This window comes from Lynx rufus, unplaced genomic scaffold (assembly GCF_022079265.1).
Source record: "Lynx rufus isolate CCGP_SWC_20201006 ecotype Redwood Valley unplaced genomic scaffold, mLynRuf1.p SCAF_10, whole genome shotgun sequence".
NCBI lineage: Eukaryota > Metazoa > Chordata > Mammalia > Carnivora > Felidae > Lynx > Lynx rufus.
The window spans coordinates 87,725,502-87,740,213 of record NW_025814824.1 but is presented as its reverse complement, the minus strand read 5'-3'; the positions used below and the strand labels follow the sequence as shown (position 1 = coordinate 87,740,213).

The following is a 14,712-nucleotide window of genomic DNA, read 5'->3' as shown; positions in this document are numbered from 1 at the left end:
CTAGGTGGCTCAGTCAGTTAAGCGTCCAACTTCAGCTCAGGTCATGATCTCGCAGTTTGTGCGTTCGAGCCCCGCGACGGGCTCTGTGCTGACAGCTCAGAGCCTGGAACCTGCTTCTGATTCTGTGTGTGTGTGTCTCTCTCTCTCTGCCCCTCCCCCGCGCTCGTGCTCGCTCTCAATCTCTCTCTCTCTCCCCAAAATAAACATTTTAAAAAATCTTTAAAAAAAAAAAAGAGAGAGAAAAGCTTGACCTCTTTCTTCCCACCTACAGCCAGGCATTAAGATAGATATATGCATGTCCCCATTCTACAGATGAGGAAGCCAAGGCTCAAAGAGGTCAGAGGCTCCCAAGGTCATTCAGTGGTAGAGTCAAACTCTTAAATATCAGCATCTCGAGTTTACAACCTCTGGCTCCCTGAGATGGTTGTTTACATCCTCCAGAACCAGGGGCCCCGTCGTAGAGATAAGCAACAGCGACCAACTGCACATATGACTTAACCTGGCTAGTAATCATATAGTAAGGTCATTTCCACTTCAAAGATTTCTCTGAGGGGGGACCAATATGACAAAGAAGGGAAGTTTGAATCAGGCCACGCGCACATACACACACACACACACAACCGCAACTCTGGAAAGAGTACAACTTCCCTAACACTGAGCTAACTCTGGCCAACCTTCATCCGATTCCCCAGGAAGCAAGGAAAAGGTGGGGAAGGGGCAGGTTCCGTTTAGAAGGTTCACATGTTTCAGTAAAAGACCTGAGAACAGGGGCGCCTGGCTGGCTCAGTCGGTAGAGCGTGAGGCTCTTGATCTTGGGGTCGTGGGTTCAAGCCCCACGTTAGGCATGGAGCCTACTTAAAAAAATTTAAAAAGATCCGCGAACCCTCGGTGGAGGGCAGGGGTGGGAGGATTTGTGTTCTGTAGCTTTCCTGGGGAGAATCTCAGACGGGATCTCTCAAGCAGCAGTGTGAGGTGGTGATTAGCATCTGGGCTCTGAAGCTCCAGAGACCTGGTGGGGGGAGGGGGAGGGTCCCTCCTGGCGAGCTGTAGGACCACTCTGACCTTCGGTCTCTTCATCTGAAATGAGTCCAGCAAAGCTTTGCTGTCCCGCTGCATCTTGTGGAGCTAGGGCTGGGTGCCGGGGGCTTGGCAATCAATGGAAGAGACCCCTGCCTGACAGAGGAAACAGCGAACGTACAGACGGATTCAGAGATCAGCTACAGAAATAACACGGAGACGAGAATAATGTTTATCCGACGCGGGTGGCGAGGGCTCAGAGTATGCATCCAAGGCAAGGTCGAACCCTGCGTCGAGCACAGGCCGAGCACTCAGTCGGTAGAAACCCGCGCTGCTTGCTCGGGTGGCTTTTATTATCACTGTAACCCGAATAAAACCCGGCAGCCTCGGGGTCCAGTCTCAACGCAACGGCGGTTCAAACACCACTCGGACATCCCACATCACCGAAAAGCAGTTCAAATCTTCCTGATCTCTCACAGAGACGCCAAAGGGGGGAATTCCTAGGCAACACCACACACAAAAGCACCCTCAAGACTCTCGGGGCCAAGGTACCCGCCCAGAAGGGCTCAATTGCTACAGCAACATCTCATGTCTCTGCACCTCCCTTTCATTCGGCCTCAGGAGACGGGGCTCTGGGCGCATCCAGGCTCTGCCCTGGGTTGCTTAACCGCTCCGATGACCTCAGTTTCCTCATCTGCAAAGTGTAAATAAAAATTGCACTGTTTTCAAGGAGTCGTTGTGGGGGCCAGACAATGCCTTCAAGGGCTCCGGATGGGCAGACACAGCCAGGCTGGGAAGTAGGAATGCCAACTGTTAGGATTCCTTCTTCTGCCCTCCCCCACCCTGCCCTTTGCAGCCTACCCACCCCAGTTAGGAGCTCTGGAAAGGGTCTCCTGTCGGTTAGTCTGGGCTTTCCAGGTCTTGTCACTCAGGCAGCTCAACGCCCGGAACCTATCCCCCCAACCCCGCCCAACCCACGGAGCACAGGATAAACCCAGGGCTGGGCAGGCAAACTCTGGAACTTTCTGAGGAGGGGCCACCAAGGGCTAGGACCGGGTTTTATTCGGGTTACAGTGATAATAAAAGCCACCCGAGCAAGCAGCGCGGGTTTCTACCGACTGAGTGCTCGGCCTGTGCTCAGGTGGCATTCTCCTTCCCCTCCCTCCTGCACAGAGGCAGTGTCCCCCTGGGTGTCACCTCAGAGGGCAGGACCAGGTGTTCTTCGGGGAACTCGGGGCCTGCTGATACAGGCGAGAGATGGCCCCCCACCAACACAGGCCGCTGATTGCCATAAGCCTGGGCAATGTGGCCCAAGGTGGCTTCCAGGGCCCCAGGGCAGGTCCCACATCAGGGGTCTGTGTGTCTCCCTTCCCAAGGGGCCCTGGGCCGGGCCCCAGCAAGAGGTGAGCTTCTGGCCCTCACAGGGCTCCCAGACCATCGGGGCCTGAGCATAAGGTGAGACCCCCAGGTGAGCCACAAGATGACCTACTGGGCTGTCACAAGATGACCTACTGGGGTGCCCAGGAGGACTTCCCACAGGAAGGGCACAGGAGGGAAGGGCTGGAGGGAGAGGAAGGAAGGGGGTTCCAGGAGCAGAAAGAAGTTCTCTCCCACTGTAACCTCCACCATCGGCTCTGGGAGAGCCACGCTCCCTTGGGAGGTCAGAGGACAAGAGCTCTTTCTCCCAATTCACTGCTGGGGAGACCAGTTCTAAGAGAGAAAGGGACAACTCCCAGCTGGGGCTAGAGCCCGCAGCTCCTGACCCCTGGCTCAGGTCAGAGAATCAAGAGGCACCCCTGGCACCTGCCGAGGGGCCAGTGGGCCTGTTATCATCACCCCCATTTTACTGGTGAAGAAACTGAGGCTTAGTGACATCACAACAGGCCTCCAGTCTAGCCGTTTTTTTTTGTTTTTTTTTTTTGGTCTATCTCGGGGGATCTAGGAAAAGCCTGAGGTGTCCGGAGGCGGTCCCCAGGTGGGGCAGGAAACAGCCAGGTGCGGGGGTGGGGTGGGCGGTGGGGTAGGACGGAGGGGAGCCCCGAGGGAAGGCAGAAACGACACCCAGGAGGGAAAGGCTGAGGAATGTGGGTGGGGATGGGGTGGGCCTCAACAGGCCAGTCCGGGAGGGGCCCAGGGCCCTAGGCAGCCCCCTCACTCACTCCGGAGCGAGACCCCGGCTTCCCGGAAAAACACCACCCCCAGCTGGGCGGGGAGAAGGACCACTGCCTCCAGGCCGCCCAATCAGATGCACTCCCGGTCTGATGGAGGAGGCAGCCAGGGCGGAGGGCTCCCAGGGCCTTCCCGGAGGAGCCCCGGGGACCTACCCCGGATTCGGCGGCCCCCCGCCACCCCCCAGCCTCATTAGCACCGACGCCCGCCGTCCTCCCCTCAGCTTCCGGTGGCTCCAGAATTTAAAGGTTAAATCCTAACCTCATCTGAGCAGTTTCTCCCGGCTTTGCCTACCCAGCGCCAGTTGCTGGTAATTATATGCATCTCCGAGCAGCCAATCAGCTGTCAGACTGACAGATACTGATCTTTTCGTTTTATTTTTAGCTCTGTGCTTCCCCCTCTAGTTGCAAAAAAAAATTCTGTTTGTTCTGTGTGCTGCTGCCTGGCTCCCAGCTCTGCAGCCGGCTCTCATCTCCGCCAGCCGGGCGGGAGCAGGAAGCCGCAGGGGCTGGAGCCTCCTGTCCTTCCAGAAAGGGGGGAACAAAACACACCGGCTAACCCCCCAGCGGCGGACCCCGGGCTGCGGTGGGGAAGGGAGGAGGCCGGGTGCTGGGCGCACAGGCGCCCTCGGAGGCTGGGGGAGCAGGAGAGGCGCTGCACTTGGGCCTGTGGCCTTGCACGGAAGAAAGCAAGTCCTTCCCCACGGGCTGGGGGCTAGCGGAGAGGCAGAGACACAGCCAGAAAGAGGGGAGTGGAAGAGAAGAGACAAGCTCAAGCCCCCTGGAAAGGCTTTTCCCCCAGAACTGAACAGAAGTGGGGGGCAGGAGTGGCTGCCAGCCCCGGGAGCACTGGAATGGGAGTCAGCGCCGGGGCTTTCCAGACAGGGCTCAGGCGGGGGGGCGGGGGGGGGGGCCTGGGCCCCCTGTCCTAGGCCCGCGTGCCTCTTCGGCTACTTGAAGAGCAAGTGCAGTGCTCTTCAGAATCTATTTGTGGGTCTTTCTGGAAGGTTCTGTGGACCTCCCTGAAAACACCAGGAGGCTGGCAATTGTAGGCCGGCCAGCAGGAGGCTCCTGTTCACAGGGGGTCTCTGGAAGGAGAGAAGGAATCTGAAGGCCAGGCCAGGCAAGCTCTTAGGTCCCAGAGTCTCCCCCACAGTCAGGGGCCCTGCTCCAAGGGAGTAGCCAGTGCTACAGAGGGATGGAAAGGATTGTGATGTTTCCTTCCCTGTCCTGGCACTCTACAGTTTGCTGAACACTTCCTCGCCCCAGGGGCCTCCCTTCCTTCCCCCTAGTTAGCCTCAGGATGCCGTGACACAGGGGTCAGGGGGCCTGGTGAAGCTCACCTGTGCTCTGATTGGTCTGTGGGGAGGGGAGGCAGTGGAGCCTAAAGGTTAGAGCTTCGGGGCACATCACTCAAGTTCAAACCCCAGGGCTGCCATTTAGCAGCCCTGTGAGCCTGAGTGAATGCCCCAAGCTCTCTGGGTCCCAGCATCCCCATCGGGAAGTGGGGGGGGGTGCCCAGTGCCACCCCCCTACCGCACAGGATTGCTCTGGGGAAGGAGTCACACTGTAGGGTGCTCCCCACGGCCCTGGCGTGCGGGGGGGCCCAGCGCGCTCGTGAACAGGTATTATTAGCGTCTCTGTTGTGCGGATGGGGAAACTGAGGTTCATGTGACTCATAATTGGCAGAACTGGGACTAGAATCCGCCCCCCGCCCCCCACCTTGGCTTCCTTTTCTCTGACACCACAGATGGCACGCTGAGAAAAAAGAGAAAGGAGAGTGGGAGAAGGGAATTAGGAGCCCGAGAGAGACGGAAGGGAGGCAGTGGCACCGTGATCAATTACTTGGGCTATAAATTTCTGCTGTTTTGCAAAGTGAGCACACAACCTCGGAGAAGCGTCGCTCGCTGGGTCGGCTCACGAGAAACCGAGGAGCCAGGCCCACGGCAGACGCAAACGATGGTGGGAGCCAGAGAGGGAGAGGACACGAGCTCCAGGGTGGGGTCAAACTGGCTGGCGGCGTGGGCCGAGGGCAAGGACCCCAGGAAAGGAGTGAAGCAGGGGAGAGGCACCAGAGCGCAGGCAGGCGTGGGAGCTGCCCCGCGGGGGTCCCCTTGCAGGGGGGGGGGGCTGGTCAACTTCCTCCTCTTTCCGAAGCTTCTTAGTCTCCCCGCTGGGCTGCCCCAGCTACTATAGTATGCCTGCCTGGCCAGCCCCCCTGCCAGGCTTTGGCCATCGGTCTTGGGGCCGGCTGGGCCGGTGGCTCAGGTGGCTCACGGAACATCAGCTTCCTCATTTGTAAATGGCGATCGTGTGGCATTGTGGCATTCGTCCTGTCCCCGGGATTAAAGCTGCTCTGTTGATGAGAAAAGTAACCCGAGGGCGGAGGTAGTTTGGAGGCGGGTCCTCTGAAGTACGGAAAAGATGGGGCCAGTCCTCTCACTCGGTGGAAAGGGGTGCCCGCAGTGGGGATGTAACGGGCCCAGACCTGTCTCTCAGTCTCCCAGCATGTAGGGACCAAGGGGCGGGGGGGTGGGCTGGGGGTGCACTTTGTGCTTGGGAAATGGGCCCAGATTCCTGGCCTCCACCTTCCTGGAACCTTGCCACCGTCCATTTAGGAAAGGAGCCATGGGCGGAGTCCAGCCAGTCCCTCTGGAATCTCTCTCAGGCCTTCCACACTGTGGAACTGCAAAGACAACAGCGGCCTTGCAGAAGGACACCCCCCCCCCCCCCCACGCGCTCTCGTCTTCTGCTGGGCCTGAGGAAATTCAGCAGGGAAGCATCCGGGCCCTGTAGAGACATGGTGAAATGAGCGAGGCTGGGGTGGAGGGGCCTGAGGGCGAGGGGCGAAGCCCGCCTGGGCGGTGAATCAGGGTCCTGGAGAAGATGCCTTGAGTTCAAGGGAGCACGAGGCCCCGGGCCAGCGGTGGATACTCTCCAGCCCTGGGGATTCCGGGCTGAAGGCAGTGGAGAAGCTTGCTATGTTAAAGGAAATTTAAGATGGAACAGAAGGGGCCCCTGGGTGGCCCAGTCGATTGAGCCTCGGACTCTTTTTTTTTTTTTTTTAATGTATATTTACTTTTGAGAGAAAGAGAGAGACAGAGGGCAAGTGGGGGAGGGGCAGAGAGCGAAGGAGACACAGAATCGGAAGCAGGCTCCAGGCTCTGAGTTGTCAGTACAGAGCCTGACGTGGGGCTCGAACCCACAGACCGCGAGATCATGACCCGAGCTGAAGTCAGACGCTTCACCGACTGAGCGCCCCCAGATGCCCCGAGTCTTCAACTGTTGATTTCAGCTCAGGTCATGATCCCAGGGTTGTGGGAACGAGCCCCGTGTCAGGCTCTGCGCTGAGTGTGGAGTCTGCTTAAGATTCTCTCTCTCTCTCTCTCTCTCTCTCTCTGCCCCTCTCCCCGCCTTGCACACTCTCTAAATAAATAAATAAATAAAATGAAGAGAAGATCCTCATGATGGGGATCATAAAAATGTTGTATTAGGATGAGCTAACAGATATAACAAACAGCTCCGAAATACGTTTTTTCTTGCTTACGGGGAAAAAAACTCTGCTCACTCAGGGACCCAGGCTCCTTCATTTTGTGTCTCATCATTTTCTAGGGCCTTAGCCTCCTCTGCAATAATCTTGTGGAAGGGGAAGGAGAGAGTGTGGAAGATGGCATAGGAGGAATTTTATGTGGCGGGAAGCATAATACTTCCACTCGCGCGCTATTGGCCAGAGCTTAGTCATGTGGCCACAACTGACTGCAAGGGAGGCTGGGAAATGTAGTCCGGCCGCATGCCCAAGAGGAAAATAACGAACCAGGGTTTGGTGAAGACACAGCAGTCCCCACCACAAATGCTGTCCTGTTTAGGGGGATGAACTGGTGCCCACAGAGCACCCAGTTGTGGGGCTCGGCCACTGACTTGTGCCAAAGCTGGTTATTTGTCCTATAAGTCCAGAGGCTGTTCTTCTGAGGGTCACCCTTCTCCGGAAACTGCATTAAAACGTGTGTGTGTGTGTGTGTGTGTGTGTGTATGAGAGAGACAGATGGAGACAGAGACAGAGGGAGAGAGAGAAAGAGAAGAAACATAGATGGAGAGATCTTTCTGGTCTAGGGGGAGCATCCAAAGCTTTCACCAGATTCTTGGGGCACCTGCATGGCTCAGTCGGTTAAGCGACTGACATCAGCTCGGGTCACGATCTCACAGTCTGTGAGTTTGAGCCCCGTGTCCGGCTCTGTGTTGACAGCTCGGAGCCTGGAGCCTGCTTCTGCTTCTGTGTCTCCCTCCCTCCCTCCCTGTCTCTCTCTTTCTCTGTCCCTCCCCTGCTTGTGTGCTCCCTCTCTCTCTCTCTCTCAAAAGTAAATAAACATTAAAAATTTTTTTTCACAGCTTTCACCAGATCCTCAAAACTCTGAGACATCATGGCTTAAAGAGAGATGGGCCACTCGGGTATTAAAGCAGCGGCTTAGCTGTGCAAAGCTGACTTTATTTGGGACTTAGCAGGGCCCTGGTACCAGATACATTGATCCTTCCGGGCTCACACCACACAGCAGGAGGTCGAACCAAGGATTCCCCAACTACCATCTCCCCTCCCCCAAGCATGCCCCAGAGAGCCCAAGGTCACCTCAGCTGATCCATGACAGCAGCCGTGGGGTCATGGGATATGAGCGGTGGAGCCCAGCTTGGATAGGTGGGTGGAGAAACTGAGGCTCAGGGAGGGGCCATCTTGTCCAGGGTCACACAGTGAGTTTGGGGCAGGGCCATTGGATTACAGTCCGCCGGGTTTCTGTGGTTGTAAGCGACAGAAAGGGGCTGTGTCGGCCTTGAGCAGAAAAGTGCCCCACTGCCAGACTGAGGAGGAGGTCAGAACGGAAAGAAACTTGGGAGAGGCAGGCAGGCCCCAGTGGGGACAATCAGGGGAGACCCAGTGACCACCCTCAGGGACTGGCCACCAGGATGAGGAATGAGTCCCCCGTCCTGAGTGGGGGGGAGGGCTAACGACCTAGCCAGGGCTACAGGCCCCGCCCGCTGGCAAGGGTGGGGGACAGGGGCGTCTGGACCCACAACCCACTCCCCAGGCTGCGCACACGAGGGGAACTCACCGTGAGGCAACTAGGGGGCTTTTGCCAGAAAGGGGGGCGTGGGTGCCCGGCCGGCCAAGACAGCAGATGTCCGCTCCGGCCTCCTGAACCAGGATTGTGCAATCGAAAGAAAACAACCACGGGGCCGGCTTGCTGCAGCCCAGAGCCACGATCTAACCAGGGAATCCGGCCCAGAGCACGGCTGCGAGGCCAGCAAAACAGAGGCACCGGGCGGACCCCGGTGTTCCGGGCTCTGCTCGTTCCCACAGGAGACTGGCATCTCCCTGAGGGCAGCGAGGCAAGCTGGTTGCCCCACGCCCGGTGGGGCTCACGCGGGGCTTGTGGAGGCTGGTTAAGGGGAGATGGCACGAGCAAGGCTGGGGGAAGAGCTGGGGCTGAGGGCTGAGGGTGCAGGTGAGAATTCACTGCAGGAGAGCCGGGAGGGCTCCCAGCCTCACCCCACCCTGGCAGAAGGAGCTAGAAACCGCGGACAGAGGAGGGTGGCAGAGACACAGAGTGTGATGTCAGGGTCAACACAGCGAGGCTACAGTCCCCAGTTCCTCGAGGTCACTGGGCACACGCCGTGCAGATGCGATTACAGCCCATAAGCGGTTGCGGAGAAGTAAGGGGGGCTGTTCCAGATACTCTGGGTGGGCCTGACTCCACCCATCGCTCGAAAGGCCTACGTATGGAGCTGAGGCTTCACCGATGGGGAAAATATTCCACCTGCAGGCAGTCGGCAGCGGCAACGGAGACCCGGGGTCCAGCCCGCCTTCCCGCCTGCCCCCCACAAGCCCCCCGCCCCGCGCTTTTCGGGTTCCACGCTTGTCCCGCCGCCCCACAGCTGCGTGACCAAAGCCTTGCAATCCGTCGCTTCACACAGACCCACTGGTTCGGTTTCTCCAGCTGAAGCCTGACTAAGGCAGATGGAGAGGGCGAGGTGCAGGGGTGTGAGGGGAGGTTCCCAGGCCAGTCTGTACTTAGAGGGGACCCACACCCTTCCAGCCGAACGCCGTAGCTGGGAGCGAGGACAGTGCCCCCCTGTAGGTGTCAGTGTTCAGAAAGGAGGCTCAGAGTTCTGGTGCTGCTGTGGCCGTCCTGTCCCCCTGGCCCTTGTCCCCCGGTGTAGCAGACGTATCACTGAGCTCTGGGCTACAGAGGTTTGCTGCTGATTTCTCGGACTTTCAGACCCTCGAGGGCAGGGAGGAAGCACTGTGCCTTAGGACAGATGAGGAGACTGGGGGGCCCAGCCTGGCTCGGCTGTCTGGGGGCATAGGTGGCCCCTGAGCTCTTTGAGCCTCACGCCTCTCTGTGCAGCCCCTGCTGCCCCCTGCCAAGGGTGCCACGGGAATGCACAGAGGCTAGAGTGCCCACGGGACCCCTCCTGCTGGTGCCACCGGGTCTGAGTTAACCTGGTGGAAGGATGGCCACAAAGGGGCTTCTGCACAGGCAGAAACCAGCCCCGGGTCCGGGTGACTGGGCTCAGGGGCGGGCAGGGCCCCCGAGGGGGAAAAGGCCCCGGAGCACTGTTAGCTCAGCCATCCCACCTTCGAGAAAGATCTCAGGCCACCACCAGAGCAGGGGGGCAGCGGGGTTAATGTTCTGTTTGGCATGCCCTCCCTGGGACAAGGCAGGGGTGCAGGGGGAGGGTAGAGAAGGGGAGACCCCCCGACTCGAGCCATAGGCCTGCTTCCAAGCCCCGTGGTTGTTCCTTTCATCCTCACGAGCTCCCTGAGAACTGGAGGAGCTGTGACCCCATCACGCCCATTTTACAGGAGGGGAGACTGAGGCACAGGGAGGTCAACTTCCTCCCCAAGGCCCCCCAGCAGGCTCGGCCGCTTGTGAGTCTGGCCCCGACTCTCCGATCCCGACACCCGGCCCCAAACCTCGGGAGAAGCCTCCCCCAGGAGGCCCTCCCTCCCGCGGCACCGTCTAAAACCGCCCCCCGTCAAGAGGACTCTGTGTGTCTTCCGTTATAGCCCGTGCCATGGCCCTGCCCCCCACCTTCTCTTTCATCGTGGTGTTTGTTTGGTCTTCTGGGCTTCCACGCCCACCCCCCAATATCAAAGCAGTAAACTCTCAGATGAAGAGCTCAGAAAGCACAGAGGCCTCACACCGTGGTGGAACTGATCGGCCCCGCACCCGAGGGTCCCCTCCAGATGTACAGACGGGGCCTGGGTCACTCACGCGTGGCTGCCTCTGGGGGGTGAGGGCCCGGCCCAGAGCCAGGGCGGGGAGTGTCTCCGCCTCCCACCAGGGCTTTGCAAATCTTGGGTTGGTTTGTTAACCCAGTGCCTGGTGACATCCATCAGACCTGTCATCTGGGGCGTCGCTGTGCCCTAGAGCCAGCCTGAGCGCCTGCCACCCGGCGTCCTCCCAGCCTCAGACGCGCCACGGTCGCCACCCCTACTTTTCCAATGAGGAAACTGAGGCTCAGGGGGGCTGAGCGATTTGTCCAGGGTCTTGCGTCTGTGGCTCAGCACCGGTGATATTGCGCGGCCCCTGCCTCCCACGGAGAGGCATTTCCCGGGCCCTGTTAGTTACCCGTCACCAGGCTTCGCGCAGACACGTTGTGCCCAAGACCTCACGACGCTAAGACAGAACCAAGAGGCCGCATCGAGCGACATCCACTCGCTCCGTAAGGGCAAGTACCATCCCAGCTTCAAGCACCGGGCAGGCCCTGAGGCTGAGAGGGATTTCTACCTTGACTGTGATCCCAGAGATTCCCGGAAACCTGGTTTGCTTAAAGCAAGGGAAGCAGGGATTAACCGAGTCGGGGCGGTTTCCATGGAGCTCGGATGGTACAAAATGACGTTTAGCTTCTCTTGGGGGCGTGGGGACCATGGGCTGCGGGGGGAGTCACTCGGTCCCCCGAGGAGACACCCAGATCACCCTACCGTTGACCGCCAACATCACCAAGAAGGCAGGGCCTTGTACGAGGCCAGGAGCTTGCGGGGCCCGCCCTTGGGCCTTGTCGGATGGAACTCCCCCCAGGCCCGTCAAGCCTTCGATGGCCCCAGTCTCTGCTGACACCTGACTGCAATCCTCTAAGAGACCGCAAGCCAAAACCACCCAGCTAGGCTGCTTCCAAATTTCCAACCCACGAAAACAGTGGGATAATAAATGGTGATTGTTGTTTTCAGCTACTGTGTGTTTGGGGGTATTTGTTCTATAGCCACAGATGCATACGGTGGTGTGTGTGTGTGTGTGTGAGACTTGTAAACAGATGAATCAAGTGCTAACAGATGCGTAGGGGACTGGCCAGGGAAGGAAGGACCCCTGCTAGCTGGAGGAGGTGTTCCCGGAGGGGTCCTTCCAGTCCAGCAGAGAAAACAGCGAAATAGCTAAGGCTTTTTCTTTCGGTCCTTGTACTAAACAGGTTGGAGAGCTGCCGGTGGTTCTGGTAGGAGAATAAGGGCTTTCACTCCGTTGCCCCTGAGGTTTTTTTCAGCCTCGCCTTTGTCACCTCATTACGGCAAGGAAGCTGCCACAGCTCCAGGCATCACATCCTCACCCACCAGCGCCCCAACGGCTCGCTCTCCCTGAGGGAGATGGGGGGAGGGAAGCTTCCCGCCAACCCCCAGCAGACGTCCCCCTCTATCCGACTGGCCAGGATTGGGTGGCACGCCCGCGCCATCCCAATCACTAAAAATGGGGAGCAGGGTTGCCATGGGTGGTTTGTCTGATCAAGACCGACCCCCGGGGGGCTGGCCTCGGTGTTGTCAAACAAGACTGGGATTCTGAGCCAGCAGAAGTGATACGATCACGCAACTGTGGTCCGCGCACCGGACCTCTTCCTGAATCCTGCACGCGTCTGACGCGGGGGAAACGGAGGAAGGTCCCGCATCGGGGAGCCTGCGTGAGGACAGAGGTTACGAGCCGCCTGCGGGAGCAAACGAGTCCTGAGAACCGCGTCCACACGCGAGCAGATTCAGAGCCTCCGTCGCCCAGCTGGCTTCTCCAGACGTTGGTGCCACCAGCCTCTCCCTCCTGTTGTAGGACAGGAGTGCGGGGGCCCCAGTGCCAGCCGCATTCCCTCTGACCTCCCAGGTGACCCCTGCCTCCCACCCTGTTTCCCCAGCCTCCAAGGAAACCCGAAGTTTCTGCGGGGACGTTCTTGAGGACCTCCGCTTGCCGCTGGGGAAATTGTCGTAGGAGAAATAAGACCAGTTCTTCTCTTCTATATTCAGTAAGAATTTCTGCTGGGCCCACTCCCAGCTGCCTTTGCAACTAAAGGTATCTGTGTGACCAGGTTCTGGCCAGTGGCACGTGAATGGAGGCGATGTCCAAAGGCTGCCGTCGTGCCTTTAGGAGGAGGAGGGGCCCTCTTTCCCCGCTCTCCTTCCTGCTGGCTGGAATGCAGACACGATGGCGGGAACCGGAGCAGCCTTTTCAGGTCACGAGGTGGAAGCTGTGTGCTGGGGACGGCAGAGCGGCGGGCTGGCACGAGTCGGGCTCCCTGACACTGCGGAGCCACCGTATGGGCCCTGGGCCGCATATACTGGGGAGTGGCTATCTTGTTTAGGTCTCTGCTGTTCGGGGTCTCGTGTAGGGGCTACCCCTGTATCCTAACGCACTCGTCACGACGCAGCAAACTGGACTCCCGTTTCGCCTTCAAGCGACAAAGACTAGCATCGTCCACACCTCTGGCCCCCACTTGGCTTCTCGGGGGGGGGGGCAGGGCTGCCGCTCTCAGCGGGTGTCCAGTGCGGCTGAGGAGACACGGCAGATGTGCAGCAACCCCAGAGAGCCTGCGATGTTTCCAGGGGATGCCGAGAGCTACGGGGGTCCCGGGGATGGGGTGCTTCTTCAAGAGAGACGTGGGTTGGCGAAACGAGGCAAAGACACTCGTGGGAGAGGTAAGCCAACAAGCTGAGATGCGTCCTGAGCCGTGGGGGTGCCAGGGCTGGGTTCCCGTGGGCTCACCCATCCCGCCAGCTTGGACAGCCGCGCGCTCAGGCTGGGCCATCTCTCGGGGCGGGGGAGCAGGTGGGAAGGCGTGCGAGCAGGCACGGTGCTCGGTGGGCAAGAGAGAAGCTTTGATCCTCACGTGGTGAGGAACCCAGCCCCGACTGCCAGCCCAATGGAGGCGACACGTCAACCATCTCACCGCATAGCCCTGGGTCAGGTCGCTGTCCCTTCTGGTGCCTCAGTCTCCCCATCCTGTAAGTGGGAGTTCTCTACAGATGACCATTTGCACATTTTTTTTAAAGTTTATTTTTATTTATTTTGAGAGAGGGATAAAGAGCAAGTGGGGGAGGGACAGAGAGAGGAAGACACAGAATCCCAAGCAGGCTCCGCGCTGTCAGCATAGAGCCCGACGTAGGGCTCGAACTCACGAACCGTGAGATCATGATCTGAGCCAAGACCGAGAGTTGGACGCTCAGCCAACTGAGCCACCCAGACGCCCCTGTATTGGGCTTATTGTTAAAGTCAGAGTATTTTTTTTTTCCTATTGCTACGGTAACAAAGGACCCCAAACCCCACGGCTTAAGACAACGCGTCGTGATGATCTTGTAACTCTGGGGGGTGGGGGGCTGTCTGAAATGGGTCTCCCTGGCCTAAAATCAGGTGTCGGCAGGGCTGTCCCAAGAACCTAAAACAGGGGCCTGGCCCACGGCAGGGGCTCAGTGGATATCGGGTGGCTCGGGCACACCCCAATGAAACTGCTTCGAATTTCCCACGGAGGTCTTTACGAAGCTGCGACCAAGGGGCCCCGTCTCCAGCCCAGTGCCGACCGGCGGGGAGCGGGCCAGCGGCCCCTCACCTGCCGAGGCCTGAAGGTGCCTGGGGACAGGGCGACCGGGGAGTGACATCTGGAGTAACACACAGTGGTTCATCCGAGGATGTGCTGGCCGTGCCACGGGACACGTCTCACCTCCCGACGGGGGAGAGCTTTGATTGAAGCCTCTTCCGACCCGCTCGGAGACCCTGCCCTGCCCAGGCTTGAGGGGGGCCAAGAAGAGGGAACCCACCGGCTGGGGGTTCTTCGCAGACCTGCGGCGCCGGGTGAACAGGGGCCGTGATTCGTCGGTCATGCCTGCCGACCTGTTCAGCCACAGACTGAATCTCTGTTTACGGTTCAGGGCTTTTCAGGGGAAAAATTTTCCCGGGTACACGTCCCACGTGTACCATCGTACGAGTTCTGACACACGCCGACACCCACGTGACCCGCACGCTTGTCCAGACCTAGAACGTTCCTGTCCTCCCCCAAAGTGCCTGTGTGTCTTCCCAGAAAATCCTGCAGCCCCGAAGGCAGCCAATATTCTGATTTGCACCACCGAATAACTCTGCCTGTTCCAGAACTCCCTATGGATGGAATCATACAGTTTGTGCTTTTTTTTTTTTTTTGCGTCTGGCTTTTTCCATTCGATATAATGTCTGTATGATTCCGCTCGTGTGGGGGCGCCCGGGGGGGGGGCCCGCGTCGGTTAAGCGTCCGACTTCGG

At 58.9% G+C, this 14,712-nt stretch overlaps 1 non-coding gene across 1 annotated transcript; it reads left to right on the top strand.

Annotated features, from left to right (window-relative positions):
• Positions 1–772: 772 nt before the first annotated feature.
• TRNAK-CUU (transfer RNA lysine (anticodon CUU)) lies at positions 773–845 on the top strand. Its single transcript has one exon. It is a non-coding gene; the product is annotated as a tRNA-Lys (tRNA).
• The last annotated feature ends 13,867 nt before the right edge of the window (positions 846–14,712 follow it).